This window comes from Saccopteryx bilineata, chromosome 4, assembly GCF_036850765.1.
Source record: "Saccopteryx bilineata isolate mSacBil1 chromosome 4, mSacBil1_pri_phased_curated, whole genome shotgun sequence".
NCBI classification, from domain to species: domain Eukaryota; kingdom Metazoa; phylum Chordata; class Mammalia; order Chiroptera; family Emballonuridae; genus Saccopteryx; species Saccopteryx bilineata.
The window spans coordinates 246,078,533-246,103,336 of NC_089493.1; the positions used below are offsets into that span (position 1 = coordinate 246,078,533).

The following is a 24,804-nucleotide window of genomic DNA, read 5'->3' on the forward strand; positions in this document are numbered from 1 at the left end:
TCTTGTTTCCGAGAAGAGGATTTAAAACAAAGACATAAGTTTAGATTCTTTGATTATATACCAGAAAAAATACGGAATGTCTACATGTAAGGTCCTCGTTAGAAATGGCTTGCTTAGGCAACATCTTGTACATTGAAGTACTCGTTAAATAGTTGTTGATTTTGATTTAAGTGGCTTTGAGTATTTTGAAGTACCAGCACACATTGAGCTCTACAATGATTGTAAAAGAGGCATTTTTAAAAAATGAATGTTGAAATACAAACCAAGACTGATTTTTAAAAAAAAAACGATTGTGACCATTTTTTAAGCCCACGATAGAAGCAGCTAGTAACAGTGGCTGTCTCTGAGGGTGGAGGACGGGAGGTCAGCTGTAGGAAAGAAGCTCGCTTTTTACACTGTACTCTTTTATATTTCTTTTCCCCTTGCGGGTGGTGTTTAATTTTTGGAATAGACAAACCTAGTAATTTCTTTAAACCTGCGTCTCTAGAGACAAGCCGGGAACTCAGGCCTCCTGATACCTGCCAATTCCCTCTATGTTTCCCCGGCTCCTGTCCCTTCACCATGTTCCGTCAATGGTAACGTTCTGGAACGTAGGACGAGAGGGAGGGAAGTTTATAGACACGGGAGTGTCAGTAGCGATAACTTTAGTTTATCTGTGATGCAGATGGATGTATACGGCAGCCAGTAGCTTGCACAACACTGTAAACCCACCCGCATGCCATGTGAACACTGCCTAATTTATTAGCTGTCAAATAAAAATGTTACAAACTCAAGAGAGCCAGGGCGCAGTGCAGTCAAATACAAAGAGTCAGAAGAGCTCAAAGCTAATGCCCTTCATATTTTTTTTATTTGATTTTCCATAAACAAGATTCCAGTGCTGTGTGTGCATGGGAACCTTGTATCCCTCTGTTTGTACGTTCATTCCTGGGCAGACTCCTGACCCGACGTTCCTTGGCGTCGCTGCCCTTGCTTGGCCTTCGCCTCCCGTGGCAAAGGAAGGACAAAAGCTGCTTCTGATGCATTCCCGAAGGAAGTCCCACTTTTTAGAACCCGAGTGAGAGTTCTGTTCGGGGGTGGTCACCTCGGATTATCGCAGAGGGACGGCTCCCAGAGAAAAGGGCAGGCTGACATGCTGAAGAGAACACAAGGCTTCTCAGAAGTGCAAAGAGGACTGCGTGGAGAGGCCTCTGCTGTATTCTGATGTGATGGATGGAACGTGGCCTTCCTCCTATCCCAGTGCCTTTCTTGTCTGGGAGGTGAGCTACAAGTGACTGTCTCGAGCGAGATGCTGCCGGGGGGCAAAGGCTCCTTTCTTCCTTCCTCAGTTCCCCTTCTCCCCAGAGTCCCTTTCAGCCACTTAGAAGTTGCTTCTCTCAGCAGGTTAGTCTCAGGATGCTCCTCTTCTTGGGGCCCGAAGTCTCTCCCTGGGGTGCGTAGGAGACAGTAGTTTCTAATTCCAATTTCAACTCCAAACTGAACCTTGGAGGCAAGTGCTGCCCATGCACACGTGTGCTCTCTTTTCACCACCCTGCCAGTAAGTACATGCTGCTCTGTCCACAGCCTAATGCAAAAATACAGCTCATTGTGAGTATAAACTGATGGTTTCCAAACTTGCCTGCATGCTGGAGTCACCTGGAGAGCTTCAGAAACTAAGAATGCCTGTGTCCCACTCCCAGCAATTGTGACTTAAGCCCACCAGGTGATTCTTATGAGCAGACAAGCTTAGGAACCGCTGATATAAACAGAAGTAGTATCAAAATTACAATCCTAATCCCTTCCATTTCAATGCCTACAGCTATAGTCAGGGATAATTAATCATGATTCAAAAAGCTTGTACTTGTGCCAGCTGCATGGAGTGGCTTTTAAAACATCTAAGTTTATTTTGTGCCCACCTACCCTCATGCCAAACCACTAACAAAGTATAAGTTAATCCATTAAAAATTACAGGGAGCCGTGAAGAAACTTCTGTACTAGCATAGGGCTTGCAAAGTATTTTTAATGTAAACACAGACAATAGGTATGTTCTCTTTTATGACAGAATTGAAATGGAGCAGGCCTAATTAACCCACCGAGATGCTGTTGGGGGCAGGCCATGTGAAGACTGCGTTAGGAAGCCTTTCTCACAGCCTTATCAAAAACGGTTTTCTCTTCAATCGTGCCCTGGTAACCTGGGAAATATAAATTTTGATTACTGATTGCTGCATTGTTAGTAACTGGCTATACATCATCAGTACTGGTCACTGGTGTCAGCCCAGACTTAATTATCTCAGCCAAAGAGAAAGTAACCCCGTGAAAGAACCATTTTCCAATTAAGGCAGCATAGAATATGTGATTTGTCTCTCTGGTGATATCTAGTTCATATTCCTTTTCATGCTATTTGTATTGTATTCCTTTCCTCATTACAAGCCCAGAGTTGGGAATCTTGGGCTCCCTAACAAGAAACATAAATATGAGGAGGGCAGTTGTCAGACCTTTAAAAATATCATGAACAGTCACCACCAAAAACACAACAGTAATTACAGCGTTTCCCCTAGAAAATGCTGAGTTGAGGTTAAAGACATCTTTCAACATATCCATTTACTTTCACAGGTTCTTAACCTCCTACAGAATGTGTGTATGAGTATGTACACACACACACACACACACACACACACACTTAATTTTTATAAGATATTCTTTTCTTTAGGGGTCAAATGTTCTATGCTTTGTCTTAGCTATGGTTTCAATGGTAAGGGAAACATTTTCTACTAGTACAAGAAAAGATGTTTTGGGTAAAGACCTAGGCAGTTCTATCTCTTAACTCATCTTCCTTATTTGTTCTGACTGCTGTTAGTTCATTTATCCCATCTGAATGTCTGCCCAATTGCCTATCTAGGCAATTCTTTATCCCAGGAGTAAGTATAAAAGTTTGTCTTCTCTGTGACTAAGTTGCCCCTGACCACTTTGTAAACACAAGCTTTGAAGTCTGGGTTGTTTCAGAAAATATTTACTGAGTACCTACTATGTGCCAGACATGGCCTAGGCACCGAGGATTCCTCAGTGAACAAAAGGAGTCTCTGCTTCCATGTTTATATTCTAGTGGGTTTCCATCCAATTCCTCCCCTTAGTGGCTAAGTGGCCCTGGGTTAGTTATTCAGTTGCTGTACACCTGAGGTGTCTAGACTGTGAAGTCAGATAATGATGCTTTCTCTTCATATGATAGTTACTGACCCCTGGCCCATCAAGTTGTGTCTTATAAATGGGAGCTTCCATTTTCTTCTCAGTATCCTTTGTACTCATGGTTGGTGGTTGGAAACTCTTTAAGTATGCTCATGTTTAATTTTGTATCCTTATATATCACTTACTTCATTTCCCCACGTATAAATTGCTCCCATGTATAAGACATACCTTAATTTGGGGGCCCAAAATTTGAAGAAAAAAAAAGTATTACATAAAGTTATTGAACTCAAGTTTTATTCATCATAAAATTCATACAACTTGTTATCCGTGTGAAAAAGCGGGAAATGCTAGTAAAAAAACAAACAAAACTACAACCATCGCACCCAGTTTTTAGACCCAAAATTTTTCGAAAAAGGGTGCATCTTATATGTGGGGAAATACGGGATTTTGTAAAAGTCCTTCCTCATTGTAATTTCAGTTTTCCCCTTTCCCCTTCATCCCCGACCATGGCTTTCTGTGTCCTGCACTGGAGCTGCCCACCTCGTTTCACTTATGCATAGCTGCCGTCCTGAGAAAAGGGTGACCGCAGTTTGGTGTTTAACCAAAAATTCATGGATGTTTAAATGATTTATTTTGAGGGAGGGAGAGTCGCACTTTTTATGATGCGTTTTTAGGGCCATGTCAATGTGAGAAGGAGAAACAGCTCCTGGTCACTGGTTTAGTCAATATCTACTTGGTTCACATCTCTCTGCCCAGCTACACTGACGACACCTCCAGACGAGGGGCCCTTTCACTTCCACTTATTTCCAGCAATTAAAGTCGAGCATTTATTAGTCTGCATTGATGAACAAGGCACTGTGGCCAGAAGTAGGGTGAGGTATGGTTGATATACAAGAACTTGGGAAGGAAGCAGCACTTCAAACGTCTTTAACATCTTCTCACCTGGCAGTCCTAGGTGAGCAGCCTGCCCACGCACCTTGGTTCTCCTGCCTGCCTGACCAGGATTAATAGTACACACCAGCGTTTCAGTGAACTGTCCCTAACAGTCAAGTTGAGAAGTTCTCACAATTCAGTTGAATCGATGGAGTTTGCAAGAATGGCTCTTACTGGATTTTCTTTTGCTTCTCTTCCTCTGATCCTTAGTATCTTGCAATGTGCTGTATGGGGTCTTCTGGGTTTTGTCCCCAATGGTATCCCCTACCCCACCCTACTTCTCTATCCCATTCTTTTTTTCTGTCTTAGGAATTCCTACCCTTCCCTTAACACACTATTCAAACAGCACCTCCTCAGTGGGGTCTTCCCTGATCCTCACTGACAGTCAATCATTAATGTCTCTCCTTTCTTCCACATGAAAGGGCTCTATCATAACAATCAAACTGACATTGTCTGTTTACTAATCTGCCCATAACACTATACAGTGAACCTGGCAAAGACTAATAAATGTTTGATGGATAAATAAATGGATCAGTGAGTGAATAATTGAATATACAGTCTGTCCTCAGGATTTATAGTTTATGGGGGAGACAGACCTGTCAATAACTAACTGTAAAATACAGTACAGATAAATATGTACTCCAAGGAAAATTGCTACACATTCTCAGTTTTAATTTTTCCAGAAAGGTGTAGACTTACTTATATAGTTCACTTTGTAACAGACTGGATCTTTGAAGCGGTTACTCTAGATTGCACCAGACTTTCTTTTTTAAAGGCCTTAAGGCTTGCTGGCCTCAGAAACTTGATTAGGTGCACACGGCCTGGTAATACACAGCAGACTGACACAGCATTTGCCTTTGTACTTGCAAATACACGCTCTTGAAGTGCTGTGTACAGGAAATGTAAGACTCTGATGTTCATATAGTAACATGAACACCTCCGTATCTGATGAATCCCTGACCTAGTTATGTTGCTGAAAGTACAGCTTAAGTGCATGTAATGCCCAGCACATGGGAGAAATTGTTATCTTGAGAAAAGTAAATTTTGCATTCCCCGAGTCCTGTATTATTAAGTCTGTGACCTCAATATTGCATTGGAATAGGTTTTCTATTCAATTATATGGACAATGAAATAAGAACTGGGAGAGAGGCAGCTGGCCCGATTCCCCCAGGTGTGAAGATGATGATATTTAAGTTATCGACTTCTGACAATGAAGTTTAAGTTGTTACTTAAAGTTCCTACCAACAAAATGGCAATTCAGACAGAGATTAATTCTTCATAATTCATACTTGGCTTTAAATATTTTGTCATTAGAACTAAGTAACTGAACATTTCTGCCCTAAAAATGGGTGGAGTTGGATCTTTTAAAATGCTAGATAAAACAAACAAATTGAATGTGGCCAGAAGATGAGTATTGCCAAATTAAACAAATGGACTTGGATTTTACTAAATAAAACCGTTTCTGATGAGTTAATGCAAGGAAATATATGGGCTTTTATATTACATGTGGGGAAATATAAGTTTCAGAAAGGGATCTTTTATACCCAGGAGGCCATGAGAGGTGAAATTATAAATGAGGTTGGAGAAAGGATTCTTATCTCCTTCCTAAGAGCTGATGTTCTCGCTTGGTGCTAGGTACCATACACGGTTTCATGTCTCTGTCAAACCAGTTGATTTTAATGAAGTCTAATTATTCGTTTTAAGGCAGAGGTAACAGCACGGCCCGAAAAGCCAGTAAGAACTTTCAGTTAAAAGTCAACTAACTATGAGACCACAAAACCTTAGATAAGATTAAATTTTAACAACCAAATAGCTCTTAACTAATCAATCTAACAGGCTGAAGTCCCACTTAAGTGCCATTAATTTAATAACACTCAAGACTAAATACCAACAAAGCAAAGGCTTATTAAAAATGAACAGAGGCAACTTAGAGAACAAAAAGAGGGATGGGGAGGGGAAATGCAGATTTTCCTTTAACACCTCCTTGTGGGATCTAAATTGCAGATATAACTTCCTTTAAGTCATATCATTGCAGTGAGTCTAGCTGTAGAGCAATTTACACTCTCCAGGATCACAAGAGGTTAAACACCGTATCAACAAACGTGGATCCCTTACTGCCAGCTTCCTTTTCCTCTCCTCATTTCCTTTCTTAACAATTGGATACTACTTTACGTGATTAACTGATTAACGTAGCACACAATCTCTTTTGCATTTTCCAACTTCATCCTCGTAACAAATCTTTGTCAACTCCCTGCCATGTTTCTCCCTTGCTTGCGAATATGATGTGGATATTCTGGAAGTGCCCAATTAAAGAAAAGCACTACCACATAGACCCCAGTGCCCGGCTGGCCAGTACCTCTTGCCCCACCCCCCAATCCTCATTTGTCTCTGCAGAGTGGAGCTGACACTGTAGAAGCAGTTGATTATCAGGAAAGCCAGCTCAGGTGAATTAGCTTAATGAAAAAGATGACTTTGTATATGAGTGTATCTTTGACTAGGCTCAAATATCCACTCAGCTAATGAGCCTGCAATAGGATCCTGGCAGGTGTCATCATTCTGCCACTAAAAGCCTTTCCGAAGACCTGCATCCTATCTTTCTTTCTGAAAACTAGGCAGAAGCTTAACAGCTGCCAAGCTTCCAAAATGCAAACAGCAGCAGTTGCCTACGTAAGTTGTGATTGATGGTATACAAAAATGCGTGACCACTTACTTTATAGATATTCTGGCGAGCACCAAATGAAGGATCTAAACCTTTGTGCTAGGCAGACAGATAGCCCGTATATTGTGGGGGCCGGCTGTGGCTCTATAATTATATGCAGCCTGATAATCATCCATTCTGCTGTGGTGAATGGCTGGTACCCAGGGACTTTCATTTCACTGTCCCTCTCCACCAGATAACGCCCGACCCTGTGTCACTTTGACTGTGAAACACATTAAAGGAGACAAATGAGTTTTTCTCCGGGTATGTTAAATTAATTAATGGATTCTGATTGTGAAACTGGCATAATAATAAGCCAAGGCCCTGCCAGTACTGGGTGGACATGTAGGCAGTGTCTCAGGTGTTATTAACCTCAGGCATTGAAACAACAACAAAAACAAAAGGAATCTGGTCACTGTGAAGAAACAACCTACTTAGTATGAATAGTGATTAATCAAATACTTTATATTTCAACCAGTTATTTTAGAATCTTGAGAGACAGCTGTTTTATGGTCTAAAAGTAGGGATTAAGTGAGCAAATGTGACCAGCATTTTCTTCTTTCCTGGAGTGCTGTGTTTTGTTTTCCTAATCAGAAGGCGAGTATAATTCAATATGGCCCCACAAACATCCATTTGAACTAAATGTTGTAAATCTTAAGTAGCTTAGAGTGAAAATAACCACTGTTTACATTACTTTCATTTTAATATAAAAGGCACTTTTCCAATAATTGGAAAAGACCAATATACACGGGGTAACTGTACAAATTCCAGTATTATACCTATAGGTATAATGTTATACATAGTTTTAATTTTTAATTTGTATTTTTCTTTTATTCCCTAAAACATTATAGGTTTCATTTTCATTCAGCTGAAAAGATAAATGTCCTTTCCCATGTTACATCAGAATTCTATGAGTTCTGGGAAGTTAAAAAATTGTAATTCAGTGGTTCCAAACTGTATTAAGAACTGAAATTTTGCAATCCAGATGTTACTGACCTGTGGTGGCGTAGTGGATAAAGCGTCGACCTGGAAATGCTGAGGTCGCTGGTTCGGAACCCTGGGCTTGCCTGGTCAAGGCACATATGGGAGTTGATGCTTCCTGCTCCTCCCTCCCTTCTCTCTGTCTCTCTCCTCTCTCTCTTTCCCTCTCTCTCTCCTTTCTAAAATGAATAAATACAGATGTTAATGGGTTTCCAAAAACCAACATAATATGGGGGTTTTTTTAGAGGAAAAAATATTTTAGAAGTTTAACTTACTTTTTAAAAGATTCAGAATGTTTTTTTAAATAAAATAAAAGTACATGCAATTTTATTTAAAGCCCCTTCCTTCTGAAAATTAAAAACCCATATTGATCTAAAATGTTCACCTTTAAAATTAAGCTACTAAAAATGTAAAACTTAGAAGATCTTAATCAGTAACCAAAATTACCTGCTTGCCTTATTTTAGGTGCTATATTTTCAGAAGGGCTGTCTCTCTCTGCCTAGGAGTAACTTATTTTTGCAAAATAATAACATTTTATTGTGTATTTACCATGCATCAAGCTCAGAGCTAACCCTTTGTGTGTAATGATTCATTTACTCTTCACAACACATTGAAAACATCCTATTATTTGCCCATTTTGCAGGTGAGGAGACTTCCTCCGGTCATACAGCAGCAAGCGGGGCAGCAGGGATTTCATCCCTGGGCAAGTTGGCTCCAAAGCCCACATTCTTAATTATTGTGTACACTGCTCTTTAATTATAGTCATTTCCTAAATCTCAAATTCACTGAACATTTTCATCAGTGCCCGCATGCAGGGCATCATACTAGAGGTCCGGGGTTGGGATGAGAATGGGGAGGGTGTCTACGGCCATACCACCCTGAATGCGCCCGATCTCGTCTGAGAATGGGGAGGGTTTGCGATAGAGAAAAGGGGCAGCAAAGTCCTTTTTTTTTTTTTTTTTAAACCACCATTCCCACCACAACTTCCTGGGCCAGATGGACATGACTCAGTGACTTGAATATCATATACTAAAGCCTGCCTTCCAGTTGGAATTGTGGGACCTGGATGTTAGTGTCTCAGAGGCATTCGAGTTCCTCTGGATGGTATAGCTTGCATGCCTGGGGCCCAATCAACTTGTGGAAAGGCCCTCTTGATCCACTGGAGACATTTCCAAAGGCAATCCTTCTAAAAATATCCACAATCTGCTGGTGAAAGCCCTCCCTCACCTATGTCACTGTGCTTGTTACTTTCCCGCAGACTCCAGTAGCCATCAATAGCAATGCTTTCGGATGTGGGTGCTTTGAAACCCTGGCTCTTAGCACTCAGTCACACATAAGCCTATTGTTAAAGTGTCATTAGCCGAGACCCAGACAGAGATGACAGGTGTAAACAGTTTATAATTTACAAAGTGCAGGATCAGGTTTCTCCATGCCCTCTGCCAACAGCTCACAGACACACCTTGGCTTGGCCCTGTGTGTGCACTGTACACATTCTCGCAGAATTGTTTTCAAATAAATCCTAGAAGGCACCTATTTGGTAACGTTTTGGCCATTTGAGTCCCTTTAACTGTTCACTCAAGCTATGCAAAGCTATCGGCTCATTCCGAAGCGAACATTTCAAAATGCCGTCCATGAGCAACTCATCACACATGGCCTGGAACACCATGAATGCACCCTAGTCTGCGCTGCCCATTCCCTTCTGGGGTGTTTTTCTTTTTTTTAACCCATGACGCTGCTGTGCAATCAAGTCTGAAACGGTGAGCCATTGAGGAGAGCTGCCATTGTCGCTCTGCACAGATGGGGGATTTCTGACACCTTTTTAGTCTGTCCTACTTAGCTGCCTTCTGCGTTTTTCAATGCTGACATGTTTCAATAAAACTGACTAACTGGAATCCTTGGGGGATGGAGGTTCTGGTTGAACGATGTCCTGGTTAAACTGAAAGTTATTTAGGAAGCCCTTGTTATTGAAAATCTTTCCAAAGTACATCAGCACATTTTCCTGTGGAGTGAGGCAGCACTGCTAGAGAAAAATTGTACCTAGCTGCTTGGAAGGGCTTCGACACAAATTTAGCAGCGCTGCTAACCGCTCTTCAGTCCTTTCTCTTGGTTGAAAGCAGCCCCTCTCTGGACTGATGAGGCAGCTAGAATTCCAAACCCTTACTACGCTCGCTCGTTCCCTTCCCTAAACTGAGGCCTAACTTCCTGCTCGGCGGAAAATACAGAGGCCAAGAGGCCATCCGCCCTCGCCTTTCCTTCCTCCACCTCCAGTCTCCCCTGGCATCCACGTGGGCAGAGGCTGACCCACTTCTTCACCTGTGTTCAAGATCATTCTCTCCACCGCTCCTGAGAGCACCCATCTCGTTGCCTCTTCTTTGGTAGTTTCATTCGCTCCCAATCCAGTGTCCTGCTGGTAAACGTGTTTGTTTTGTTTCTCCAAACAAACCTTTCTCCCTCTACCTTTCTCCTTCCCTTAAAGGCAAAGTCCTTCCTCGTTGCCAAACACCTTGCAAGGTGAGTAGAGCTGTGGCACTTCCTTCCTAACCCTCCATCCACTCCACAGCTGTTTCCCTCCTCCTGTAAGTCCCCAACACTGCTCTTGCCAAGGGCATCAGTGGCTGGCCACTAAGCGCAACGGCTTTATCTCAGCAGGCCTTGTTGATTCTTCTGAAATACAGCTAAAATTCCTTACCTTCTCTCCATGTCTGCTGCCACCACTGTTTTGCCGAATTTCTTGTGTACAGAACATAAGTCAGATCTCATCACTCCCCTTCACGGCTTCCCGGGCCCTCGGAGCAGCCTGTGACTTCCCCAAACTGGCCCCCAGCCCGGCCCTCCGTTAGCACACTCCAGCCACTCTGTCGTTGGGTGCTCAATACCCTAGAATTCTTTCTTGCCCTGAGGTTCCCTCTACTAGACGGAGCTCCCCCCAGACTTCCCCTGGCTGGCCCTGCGTCCTCCTACAGGTCCTCGTTCAGTTACCTTCGTGAAGAGACCTTATCTCTGGGGTTCCTGACACCCCCTCCTCACCACCGGCTCTTTTTCACGGCACCCTGTTCTTTCCTTTCATGCTAGTGACCAGTAACCACAGGCTGCAATGGTAGATGTACTTGCATATTTACTGGTTAATTATCTTTTGCCTCCACTCGGCCATGAGCCCCATGAATTTTTGTGTCGTGTCCTTTTTATTCACCACTAAACACCCAGGGCTGAACCCTGTATCATAGTCATTGCACGACTGAAGGAACAAATGAAGACTATACTTTTACAACAGAGGGTCTTTCTAGAGGGACTGCAGAAACCTAACCAGAGACACAATTCAATAGAGAACTGAAGAAATTCACATTTCAAGCTTTCTATGCATTTGAAATGCCTTACTCATCTTTACATATACATAAATCAGGCCGCTTAGCCTGGAGGGGAAAAGTACCCAGCATAATATAAATGTATGTCTTTCTATAACAAAATGAGGGGCTAAAGAAAGCCACAGACCTTGTGTTAGGAAAAGTGACTTAGGGTGGCCTGTAAGGGGGTGCCCTGGCGATGGGACAGCCCCAGCACAGCTGAGAGGAGTGCAGAGTGCAAAGGAGAAGTCAGCCTCACCATGGCAGGGGGGGGGGGGGGGGGGTTCCCAGCGAGGGAAGCTAAAATTAGACCAAGTGATAAGGTCATTGACCTGGCCGGAAACAGGGTAGCTGGGCAGCACGTGGGTGCAGAAGTGCAAGTCTGCACAAACACAGAGCTGGCTTTACAGCGGACGGATGGGCAGGGGAAGAAGACAGGGAGGCTCTGGGCGGAGGCGAACAGAAATTGCAGTGATGAGCAAAAGGCGCAGGGGCATAAGGAAGTCGTTGTGAGCACAGCTGAGTGAGCGGCAGGAGTTTCTCGATAGGCATGTGATCTTTGGATTCTGAACTGTTAGAAACTGTGATCAAGGTAATATCACAGTTCATACTGACTTTGTAGCCCATCAGAAAGGCAGGGTCATTGGGCTGACGATGTCTCGGGTCTCAGATGGGGATGTAGACCTTAGGAAAGGAGGCTGCTGTCAGCCTGAGGGAAATTACAAGCAGCAGCAGCCCATCAGCGGCAGTTCCCCTGGAGCCGGGAAGCGTCTCCTTTCACGCTGACGTCCTGCTCGTGCCAGGGGCTGGTGAGCTGAGGGAGAGGTTGGAATTATGCAGCACCTTTCCACAAACGTTCAGCTTTTAAATAGGTCATGTTGTAACTACAGGAGTGGAGCTTCTGCTTCAGACAGATTCCTCCTAGAAGTGATTCTGTAAAAAATTACACCCCCTCCCTGGATTTTCCATGACTCCAGACTCTCCTGTACCAGGCCTGGCAAGCAGCAATCTCTATAGCAGTCTAAAGCAAGAGGTGTGCTAGTCATTTGGCACAGCTGTTTAGCTTTTAGGCATTTTTAAAAACACTAAGAATGTTAAATACCTACCCCAAAAAACCTCAATCAACTGAATCCTATTTTCCCAAAAGGAAATGATTTCAGATAAAGATGCCCACCTAGCTTTTAGTTCACCCAGCTCTATCTGCCTGTAAGGATCGTCCTAATTTCTGCTGCATAAAAAAGTTCTCTAGGACTATAAATTAGAAGACACATTTTAAACAGAGCGGTGAAGCAGCTACCAGTACCAGTAAAATTGCCTTCATCTCCCTCTGTGTCTCCGCCCCCCAATGCAATTAGATTAGTTCTTTGGTGTTATTTTAAGAGTGATTGGAATTTAATTTTAGTTAGGAAGAGTGGAGTCCATTGTTTACTTACAAACCAACAAAAGAATCTTCTCCCCAGCACTGGGATTCCTGCTTGGCTGGTTTTAAATAGATGAAGCTGACCAGATATTTACCATCAGCTTGGTGAAGAAAGAGACATTGTCCTAGGAAGCCAGAGTCATGGGAACTCGGTCCACAGTGATGCATTGCTAACTCGGAGTGGACTATGACCAATCAAAGTCTCACTGTACACATCACGGAGGTGGGACCAAAACAGGAAAAGAAAAAGCTGCTACGTGCCAGCATGCTTGGACGACATCATTGCAATAAATTGTGAAACAAACGCTGGCAGGCAAACAACATGAAACAACCACAAACTGCAATATGCTTATCACGGTTTGACCAGTCTTTCAGGGGGCACTGGCAGAAATCCCAGGTCCTGCAACTCCTGAATAAGCCCCATGTGCACTGTTTCCTTCAGGTACTGCGCTGTCAGCCGCGAGAGGTTCTCAGCAGTCAAGGAACAGCTGCACAATGCAGGCGGCCTCTGAATGGTAGAGGAGCTTTTTATTCAGAGCTCGTGTGATTTCAGAAAAAAACAACCCAAAAACAACAAAACCACAAAACTGGTGTTCTTTTGTGCTTTACAAAGGCAGTACTTTTCTGGCTCCAAGTTTAGGACTCATGGGGTATTAGGAGAGGCAAGATAGACAATGTATTAGCATTTGTGGGGGGAAAATGTAGGTGTTGCTTAAAATCAAGTTCACAATGAGAGCAGCCTAGTGTTTAGAACACCTACCTAGCCAGAAGCAGCTTCAAGTATTTTGACTCCTGTGTCTTTGATGGGAATCTTTTGGCAACAGCCTCACACTCACTCATTCACTCTCAGAAATCTCTCAATAGGAAACTATAACATTTATTCATAATGTTTTTTTGGGTTTTTTTTCTGAAGTGAGAAGTGGGGAGGCAGAGATACAGACTCCCACATGCACCTGACCGAGATCCACCCGGTATGCCCACCAGGGGGCAGAGCTCTACCCATCTGGGGCATTGCTCCATTGCAACCAGAGCCATTCTAGCTCCTGAGGCAGAGGCCATGGAGCCATCCTTAGGGCCTGGCCAACTAGGCTCCAGAGGAGCCTTGGCTGTGGGAGGGGAAGAGAGAGATAGAAAGGAGAGGGGGAAAGGTGGAGAAGCAGATAGGTGGTTCTGTGTGCCCTGGCTGGGAATTGAACCTGGGACTTACACATGCCAGGCCGATGCTCTACAACTGAGCCAACTGTCCTGGGCCATTTATTCATAATGTATTCATAAATGCATTTCTCGAAAGGGCAGTAATTGAAACCAGACTCACAGAGCTGGAAGAACATCTAATCTAATACTTCAGGCTATAGAGAAGCAACCTATTGTTCTGGAGAGGTTAAGTGACTTGTCCAAAAACACAGATACTTCATAAATAAACAAGCTCTTAACCCCCTTTTAGGAGACTGTCCTGGTGCTCCCACACTGCGCTGCCTGTGAAGCAGTGTTTAGTGTCAGGGGAGACCAGGTTGTGGGTGTTGCCATCAGTCCATCCTGGGCTTGAACCCCTAGCCCTCTTTTCCAGTTTTGTGACCTAGGGAAAAATTCCTTTCCTATTTAGAATCTCAACTGAATGAACTAATAGGAATAATAGGAACACATGTCCTTGGCGTTGCTTCCCAGATTAAGTGAACATGTAGCCAGCACTAAAGAAGTGTTGGTTACTGTTACTATTAGTAGTAGCAATAGTGGCATTTCACCTTCTGTGCAATTTTAATGTTTTGAAAATAAAAAATAACAGAGGGGATATAAAAAATAAGGAAGTATATGGGGAATAAATGCAGGTAAGGTCACACATACAAAACATTTAATTCTTTTATGTGCTCTTAATAACAGGGCTACATGGTTTGTAGGAATAATACTATAGCCTGCTGTCTCCACAGGTGGATATTATGCCTCTTATCCATCTACTTGGCCTCAATGGTTTGAGTTTGTTTTTTCCAATGTTAGTAGTAGGCGTTGGTTGTTTCTTCATAAAAGCATTTTATCCTCTCAAAATAACGTATTGCCGGGCATCTAATTTTTTATTTTCCTTCTTGACTGGTGGGTGCCCTGAAGTAATTAACTTGGATGACCAAGTGCAGTGCCACTCTCTGTCCTGAGATGTCAGCCACACGCGTGTGGTGTGCTGCCACCCGGAGTGCGGGGGTAACAGTCATTCTCACGTCCCTTGTTCTCCATGTTTCTCAGAGTTCTTGCAGCATCATCATTGTCCACGAGTCCTCAGTACAGTTCTGGTCAGAGGACTGGAAGGCCAGTCAGTGTTAGGTGTGTTGTTGCTCTCAACAACAGTTTGTAATGCTTCTCTCTATTAACATATTTAATCTGTTATATAGGTTAGAATATACTACTTAATAGCTACTTTTCATAGGCTTAGATTAATTTTGGAGTTGCCAGTAATTTTTTTTTTATGGAAAATCATTCATAACAACTAAGAAAGTAACAATTTCAATTGTGTTCTGCAGTCAAGCAGAGCTTTCTTCATTATATAGTCGTAAGCCACATAATGACAAATTGTTCAATGACAGACGTCATCTATGATGGTGCTAAAACCATAAACGTAGGTGTGTAGCAGGCTATTCCATCTAGGCTTGTGTAAGTACATTCTGTGGTGTTTGTACAAGCATGAATCACCTAATGACACATTTCTCAGGAGGTATCCCCTTCGTTAAACAGTGCATGACTGTGTAGAAAGTGCCATTTTTTCCATCTATATCTTATCCTCATGTACCACACACCAATGACCCCACCTCTGGAAGTGAGAACCAACAGCATTTCTTTCCTCAGCACAAGACAACTTTTTGTTGGGGGCGGGGGGTTTAGTTGTGATGATTGAGCAAGCATTATATGGTAGGTAGTTCTGCTTCCTAAAGCTGGAGGTGATACTGGGTTGCTTCCATAGTTTTTGTTTTTGGTTTCTTTCCTGGAATATATGTCACATATTCTTAATTCTAAGGCTTTAAAAATCTGTAGACTATTGAATATGCACATAATCCGATAAACTACAAAAAGAATTCTGTTTTGCAATCTGAAAGCAAAACAAATTATTGATAGTCATTGCTTGCAAGAATTGTTGTACCACTGCAGCCAGGGTGGGCAGTGCGTGCAGTTGCTGTCCATACTCTTAAGTTATACTCCGAAGTGGCTGCCAGTACTGTAACATGGTAACCACGTACTTTTCCTTGCAAGACATCTTAGTAAGGCTCTCCTTTAACTTGTCCCTGATTAATTCCCCTCAGATCACACATAAACATAAAATAACTGATGGATTTCCTTCAATAACTTGATTTCACCACTAGAATTGTTCACACCATTTTTATCAGGGGTAGATGGACCGATGAAATGAGTTACAGGTCTTTGAAGTCCATACATTTTGTTTTAGTTTTTAATTTACTTCTGTCCTAGAATTACTTAACCTCTTCATTCTTAAATAAGATTTTAATTATTTAGGCCATCAGTCATATTAATTATTCTTTCCAATGTGTCTTAAGCTAACACTAGGTATAGAATGCATGATATTGCTTCGTCAGGTTAATTTTTAGTATGGTCAGTGTTCTTGAAAATTTTCTGATCTCATTGTTCGGGTAAGTCTTTCTATCACAATTTCATTTCCTCTTATTTTCCTTTTGCTAAACTGCGTATTTTTATAAAACTCCTTGTCTCACACTGTAACTTTTTGGTTAGGTGAAAGATTGATCTTTTTTATATGCTTAGTCTGATATTTTCTTTAGAAATGACACAGTTTTCAAATACTTATTGTTTTCAGACCATGTAGGTATTATTATACTGAGATGTACATTATGTATCTTTTAATTGAGAAAAGTATCCATTATCATGCTTTTGATTCACAATCATTTTAAGCACCACTTTTAAAGTAGGCAAGTAAAGTTATTATGGTAAAACAGGTCTGCCATCATTATAAACTCTGTAGCACGAGGCAGCTTTCTGGCCCTGCCTGTGTGCAGTCGCCATCGGACGTCGCTATCCCTGGAGAAGTTCCTGCTTCAGGAGTTCACAGTGATTCCTGGTTTGGGACTGTCGCTTCTGTTTCATGTCACTTCTACTGGCCCCTTGTCATACTCTGAAATGGAGAAGAAATGAACTCCCCCATCATCCCCACATGTCACTGTGCTCCCTCTCCGTCGGATCCATGATTTGGCAAGATAAGGGGTGGCACATGCAGCTGCACTGAGTTTTGCCCCAAGATTTTCACTTTGCTTTGTAATCAGGCATCCCCCATATTCCATGGAGACTGATGTTGTGTGTATGCATGTTACATACCTAATGTCAAAAGCAAGAGAGAGTGCTCGCTTCAGCAGCACATATACTAAAATTGGAACAATACAGAGAAGATTATCATGGCCCCTGCGCAAGGATGACATGCAAATTCATGAAGCGTTCCATATTAAAAAAAAAAAAAAAAAAAAAAAAAAAAAAGCAAGAGAGAGAGAGAGAGAGAAATCGTGGCCTAAACTATCATTTTTCACTTGTTTCCTCCTTGGCGTATTTTCTCATTATACTGGTACCAGTTACCAGCCAACAGCTTCTACTTCAGATCAGCATCTCCTGGCACTTAGATGACAGTATGTTTCTGCATGGCTGAATGCAGACAGGAAAAAGTCTTGTGCAAGTAATATTTTCCATTAGCAATGCTGAACTGATGTCAAAGCTCTCGATCCACCCCAAGACAATAAAACTCACCACCATGATAATGATTATGCTGATGAAACATAAATGACTTATAGGGGAGATTATTCTGCCCCACTTGATACTAACTGGGGTAAAATAAAGGAGGCAGATCTGGACCATGTCTTTCTCAGGCTGCAAATGCTTGATAACATTCATATGGATCATTAATGATAGGTGGTAGGGGTGGAGAGGAGACACACAAACAGTAGAATGACATGCTGGCCTGGCTACACAAAATGCTGATCAGCGATGATCACTGTCCGTGCACTTCAGATATTCAGAATCCGAATTCAAATTTATACCACAGGTCTTTAATAATTAAAACCTGTTGTGTTTCTTTTCAGAAGTCCTATGTCTATTGTGTATGTGTATGGGGGAGGTAGAGTCACCAAAATTATTATTATCTATTTTTAAGTGATAACTAACCTTCAAGGACATTTGAAAGTAATATTCTTAAAAGACAACCCCAGATTAACATGACTAAATAAAGGGTTAATTACTGTGCGCGTTCCTGTGCTAAGAGGCCACCCACACAAGTCCATCCTGTCAGTCCCAAGCTCAGGTTATTGTCATTACAAGTTGAAATGCTAATTAATAGTTAGAGTGAGCGTGGTAACATCTTACACATGAATGGGTATCGAGGGCAGAAGAAAAATCTTAAGTTCTTTACGATGCTTTATTTATCCAATTAAGAAGTCTCATGTGCAGAAGCACATGTCATGTCTTGGTATATGTGCTTGGTTCTTGCCCATTCCATTTCTTCTCCATGTTTTCTGAGGATTCAGTCCCGCTGCTGGGAGAGTAGCCTGGGGAGCCATAAAAAATTAAGAGTCTCTTTATAGTCCGTCTTCATTTGAGATGCAGGAATGGGTATGGGGTTTCTTAAGACTTGGCATACGGAATCTGACATCATCACTTCTCATATTCTTTACTGTCATTTGCTAACCAAATTGTATTAAAGGTCTAGAAACCATCCACTGCAGCTGCTGCCATCAGTGATTGGTATACTGGTGTTTCTGTAAGTCAGAGATCTGGATGCTTCTTTGGGAAAGAGGACACTCAGCACCTGTCCTTTCCTCTTCCTTGCTCCATTGTGTTCTATTTCTCCCAGGAGACCCCTCTCCAACCTCTTTACATAGAGATATCAATTTTGATGGCCTTTTTAAAGGACCGCATGTCCCTTTATCTTTCATTAATATGGTTCAGAAAAAAATTGTTTTCTCCCCTCTTATTTACCTCTCTCGTTTAAAAAGCAAAATGGGTTCGTGCATCTGCTGTATCAGAGAAACTAAAAATTAATTAAATAAAAATTAAAAAGGCAAGATATTACACTACTAGGATTCCAAAAGAATTTGGATTTCTTTGAAAATGAAGTTTGACCATTTGCAAATACTAGTAGATGAGGGTAAAAGATGTAAAGGTTATTATCATCATTTTGAACCATGAGCCACGCCGTTTCCTGTGTCATGCCTGGAGAAACAGGAGGTGGCTGACTGAATGGTATAATGAGCAAAAATGTGAGGGCAGTCGAGTCTCTTCTGTTCAGGATTACTTTGCTCATCCTCCTTGTCTTCGTTTCCCTGGACTGGCAGCCACTTCCTCCACTTGCAAAGGCTGCCGTGCACCACTCGACCCCTTTCCCTGATAGTTTTTGTTACCTTGGAGACAGCATCGTTTTCCATTTGTAACACTGAAATGCTGTGGGTGCAGGTCTATTTGAATACTCACAAAGCCCAAGCAGCATATCATAAAGTGAAGGGTTGTCCCCTTAGATACAGAAAATACTAGTTTTTCTATTTCAAGATTACGTCACTTTCATTTTTCAACTACTATGGGATGATGATTGTTTTTTCTGTTATGACTATAACTGAAATCCTTTAATTCCTGGAGGGGCTGTGTTTCTATTTCATAACTACCTAGATTTTACCTGATCATTTTTGGAAAAAAATCTCACAAAAGCCCTTGGTTCAGTAAACCCCCTGCTCCTGCTCCCTCCCGTGTAGCAGCATGTGAGCACAGAGACCCAGTTCAGGGGAGGTTCTCTAGCACCTGGAACCCTCCACTCTCTGGTTCAGTAAACCCCCTGCTCCTGCTCCCTCCTGTATAGCTGCATGTGAGCACAGAGACCCAGTTCAGGGGAGGTTCTCTAGCACCTGGAACCCTCTGCCCTCTGGTTCAGTAAACCCCCTGTTCCTGCTCCCTCCCGTGTAGCTGCATGTGAGCACAGAGACCCAGTTCAGGGGAGGTTCTCTAGCACCTGAACCCTCCACTCTCTGGTTCAGTAAACCCCCTGCTCCCTCCCGTGTAGCTGCATGTGAGCACAGAGACCCAGTTCAGGGGAGGTTCTCTAGCACCTGAACTCTACACTCTCTGGTTCAGTAAACCCCCTGCTCCTGCTCCCTCCTGTGTAGCAGCATGTGAGCACAGAGATCCAGTTCAGGGGAGGTTCTCTAGCACCTGAACTCTACACTCTCTGGTTCAGTAAACCCCCTGCTCCTGCTCCCTCCTGTGTAGCAGCATGTGAGCACAGAGACCCAGTTCAGGGGAGGTTCTCTAGCACCTGAAACCCTCCACTCTAAATCTTCAAAATTGCAAAAAGGTCTCAATTTTTTGTTTTTCTCTTGGTCTAGTTTCTACTGAAAATACTGTTCTCTTCCTGAATAATTCTCATTGCTCCTGAAATATAACAGGCTATATAGAAGAACATGCTAATATAAATATATAAAGCTTATCCTTAGCATCTAGACTTGTTACAGTTTTATTGATTAATTGATTGGGGAGGGGGGACAGAAACATTGATTTCTTCCCTATGGACCTCAAGCAGAGATTGAACCAGCAACCTTTGTACATCGATGATGCTACAACCAACCAGGCTATCCAGCCAGGGCAGACCTGTTAGAATGTAATTTTTTAATTCAGCATGGTCCATACGATCAACATGGGATAACTATTAGGTCTTCTCCAGAGGGGTATAACCTGACTAGTTTCCTGACCTTGCAGACCTGCTTAACCCAGATTAGGTAGCAGAAATACCACTTCCACATACTGGTAAGAGTTTGTACCGAAAGAAGAAAAAGAAATGTAAATTGGACAATATGATAAGACTAGCATGCGTTTAGATAAGGTGGTCAACCCTCCATGTTCTGGATCAGGTCTCCAATATGGTTCAATTGATGCCCAAACTAGTCCTTTTCACTCTTTTTTTTTTTTTTTTTTTTCATTTTTCTGAAGCTGGAAACAGGGAGAGACAGTCAGACAGACTCCCGCATGCGCCCGACCGGGATCCACCCGGCACGCCCACCATGGGGCCATGCTCTGCCCACCAGGGGGCGATGCTCTGCTCATCCTGGGTGTCACCATGTTGCGACCAGAGCCACTCTAGCGCCTGAGGCAGAGGCCACAGAGCCATCCCCAGCGCCTGGGCCATCTTTGCTCCAATGGAGCCTTGGCTGCGGGAGGGGAAGAGAGAGACAGAGAGGAAAGCGCAGCGGAGGGGTGGAGAAGCAAATGGGCGCTTCTCCTGTGTGCCCTGGCCGGGAATCGAACCCGGGTCCTCCGCACACCAGGACGACGCTCTACCACTGAGCCAACTGGCCAGGGCCCCTTTTCGCTCTTGAGGTAGACTTCATAGGTTCTCTCTTCTCCTTTACTTTTTTTCTTTAATCTTTTGGGCAGCTCCTAAAATGCGTTTAGGAGGTCTTTGATTTACATGGCAGTCAATGTTCTCTGCTGCATTTCTCGTGCAGATTAAACGAAGCTTGATAGCAACAGGAAGAAAGAATTCTCTTTGCTCCCTAACGTTTCCAAGAAATAATCTGAGTACTGGAAAGGCTGGGAATAGACTAGTCTTTCTTTCAGCAACATATTTACACTTCTGGTTTATTACTGTTGAAGGCACTCTTTCCAACTGCTGTCACAATGGGTGGCCCTTCCTAAACAGAGCTGGGTTCTGGGATTCCTGCGAAACTGCCTTCCCAATCCTCTTTCCTGGCCTTGGGTCAGGCATAACCTAGTTGGCAGTTTCCTTGTGTACTTCTTAGGGAAGGCCTCCCATGACTCTCAGATTGGATTCTGCCTGCCAGACAGGGCTGTGACCATTATACCAAAATGTTACAATGAGCAAGGAGATTTGTCATTACTGTGATATCAGCATTTCTCGTCAGTGTTTCTCTAGGTCAGTATGCATTGCTTTTAGACTTTGGCATAAAAGATGAAGTGGCGGAGGCTTTATCTGCAGCCTCACCCTCCACTGTTACAGGAAACTGTGTAGGAGTTTATTCACACATGACCTTGTTGTTCTGGACAATGGCAGCCCAGAGTGGCAACGGTGAGACAAGGACTCATCTAGCCTCTCTCTGTAGGCTTGGAGATGCCGTGCAGATGTGGCGGCAGTCTGCTCTGAAGGGGGGCATCCATTCCTCTCAGTCGTCTTCACGGTCCCGTCCAGTCCTGGCATCCATCAAAACTGCAGGGGCGGTGGCCGAAATCCTCGCCTTTTAGAATCGGGAACATAGTTCTGAGTTATCTCGTGAGGCTATTAGGATGATTAAGGTTTTTTAAAAAAGGGCTGTAAAGCATTATGAAAGCAGGAAGCTTTAATAAAATGGTGACAAATCATTTCAATAATAAGTATGTGCTAGAAACCAAGGACAGAGTCTTGGTTTTAAAATCTGACAACAGCCATAAACTTAGAGGTCGCTGAGATTAGTGTCACTCTTCTTATCACCCAGAACGTTTGCCCACGTAGCTTTGGGGTGTTAGGCAAATACTGGGCTTCGAGCACGTCAGGGTCCAGGTTAAGTTCCCCAGGACACTGACTGCTTTACATCTTCAAAGATAAACTACCAGCAAATATCATCACATCCCTCTACTGTAGTTAGCTAGCTCTCTAAAAATAGTTTCTTCTTCCTTTTTCTCTTTTCTTTTTGGTGACAGAGACAGAGAGAGACAGAGAGAGGGACAGATAAGGACAGACAGGAAGGGAGAGAGATGAGAAGAATCAATTCTTCGTTGTGGCATCTTAGTTGTTCATTGATTGCTTTCTCATATGTGCCTTGACAGGGGAGCCACAGTAGACAGAGTGACCCCATGCTCAAGCCAGCGACCTTGGGCTCAAGCTAGTGACCTCGGGGTTACAAACCTGGGTTCTCCACATCCAAGTCCAATGCTCTATCCACTGTGCCACCGCCTGGTCAGGCCTTCCTCCTTTTTCTAAGACAGCCCCATTTTTGCCCGCACACTCTACATGTGTCCTCATATCTCATATCAGTGTGTATGCCCATCACCAGTCATCTTGTCAAAATGCAGATTCACCTCTGGTGGGTCTGGCACAGGGCCTGAGCTTCTGCATTTCTAATAAGCTCTCAGGTGATTCTAATACTGCTGGTTGGTGGGCACACTTCCAGTAGCAAGGCTTTACATCACCTGTCAACCAAATAAGTCTATAGCTAGGTAATTACCGGGAACTCTTCCCTGGAGCCCGCAGACTTTCCAGACTGCCTGGAAAGCCCCCCATACTCATTATGCAGATCCTTATCTAAACCCCCTCCAATTAACATAACTGCACAAGGGGGAATATAGCGCTTTCAAACCTGAGCGCTGCCCAGAGCCCACCCATTTTCCCTGAGTCCGTCTCCTCCGCACTTCAGCCATTCCCATTCCCACCTCTTTTTATGACTCATTATCGGGAGTCTGAGCAAACACAAACTTCAGCCTGATAAGTAATCAACTGACTTTTCCATAAATATAGATTCTCATGAAAAACAAAAGGAAAAGGGAACATAATGGAGAAGTGTTATATATTCAATTTATTTTCAGTTCCCAACCTTTTTTTTTTCCTTAGGCATGTTGCCTGATTTCCATTTAGTCATCCTGTTTGCTCGTTGCATCAGTTTTTCCTGCTATTCTAGGAAAAGTTTAAAAGGGTTTTAAAAATTCTATTAGCCTGATGAAAATAAATCTATTCTTTTTATTCTAGTACCTTAAAGAAATGGTAGGTAACTCCTGGGCATGTGTACCAAGTGTCCTATAGGGGTATATTGCTCTGAAAAACCTCACATTCAATATTATGGAAATATTTGCTCTGATCCTTTTCTTCGAGGTCATCCTAATGGGATTCCAAGCCAAGGCATGTATGTGCTAAACCTTCTGAATATATCTACACTCTCTTTATGCTTATTTTTCAATATTTGAACATGAGAAATTAACTACTAAAATGTCTGCAAATTTGGGGTGTGTGTATTGTCAGAACTTACTGGTTTTATAAATGGTTAAGATGAAAGGGGCTTTGTTTTAAAAGTATGTAACATTTTTGCATTGCTTAACTACATAATACCTCAAGTAATGTACTGAGTAAGAAAAAAATCATAACTATTAAGGAAGCTTCTACAACAGAAGCTTTTATTTCATAACAGTATTACTAAGAAGCAAGCATTAAGATTGGCTAATAATGTATTTGGATCTAAACCAGGAGAAAATCCAATGGTATAAACTGCTATACGTCTGGTACTTAATAAAAGAAGCCGAACGATCCCTTGAGTCAACACTCGTGAATGTAAAGCATCCTGCAAATAGGGAGGGAACATGATCAGCCCTATTAATTAAGGTGTATTATACCCAGAACCTTGCAATATGTAAGCTCCTCTTTGAAGTGGCTAAAGTGCTTTTAGGGGCTGCAAATTAATGTTGTCTCCAAAAGTGCTGAACCTTATCCCTGGGCATGCCTTTGTTCGGGTTGACTCTGGCTCCATGGCTATCTTGTTATTGTGTAAGACCATCTACCCTATCACTTACATTCACACCTGCAGACAGGGATGTCTGGCAGCCCTGGAACTTAATTGTCTAGTTTAGGTGTGATGTGTCTTGAACTGGTTTCAAAGCTCTGTGTGGGTCATCAACACAGCTGGGCACTACAGAATAGCAGGAGCCAGTTATAACGCCTTCACCCTCCTTGACAGCTTTCTTTTTTCTTTCTTTTCCATATTTGAGATTCGATTTAGGGACCTTAGTGCTTGCTCCCAGGGAGGACTGGCACACTCGCTACCCTGTCCATTTAGCTGCCACGTCCACGTCAGCCCAATAGTGGTTCTCCAGGCCCATGGTATGTTTCAGTGAGTATCACACTTCTTTTTACACTGGAGCAGAAGACTTGCTTTGGGATGAATGGAGTTACGTTTCAAGCTCTTGCCATGGAGGACAGCAACTGAGTGTTATTTTATACAAACAACTTTGGAAATGGTTCTGGAGGATCGCAAGGGCTGCTAATACATCTTTGAGAGTTTGATGGTCAAGAATGATAAAACTGGTCTCTGAATATTTGTGTTGCATTCAAAACTCTTTTTAATATATAGTCTGTAAATATAATGGTGTATACCATGCAAAAGCTATTGTTGTGCTTAAATAACACATCTTTCATTGATGTAACTTGTTCAGTTGGAGGGTTTTAAGATGTTTCCAAGAAACCTCCTTTTTAGTAGAAAACTGAGGCCAGGGAACAAACAGATCTTGCCCACAGATTATACCAGGTCAACAGAAGATTTTAT

At 42.7% G+C, this 24,804-nt stretch overlaps 1 protein-coding gene and 1 non-coding gene across 10 annotated transcripts in view; one reads left to right on the plus strand and one right to left on the minus strand.

The window, feature by feature from the left end:
• The window catches only part of SEMA6A (semaphorin 6A), a 132,664-nt gene that overhangs the window by 80,532 nt on the left and 27,328 nt on the right, over positions 1 to 24,804 (minus strand). The window contains exon 1 of one of the 9 annotated variants that reach the window (XM_066274133.1): positions 12,628 to 12,714. The exons of 6 other annotated variants lie outside the window; for them this stretch is intronic. The gene's annotated coding sequence lies outside the window, so the exon portion shown is untranslated. Of the gene's footprint in view, positions 1 to 10,460; positions 10,589 to 12,545; positions 12,715 to 24,804 lie in introns of those variants that run through there. 2 more of the 9 variants (XM_066274131.1, XM_066274134.1) reach the window with 2 other exon arrangements.
• LOC136336936 (U6 spliceosomal RNA) lies at positions 16,878 to 16,984 on the plus strand. The gene has a single exon (XR_010731670.1). It is a non-coding gene; the product is annotated as a U6 spliceosomal RNA (small nuclear RNA).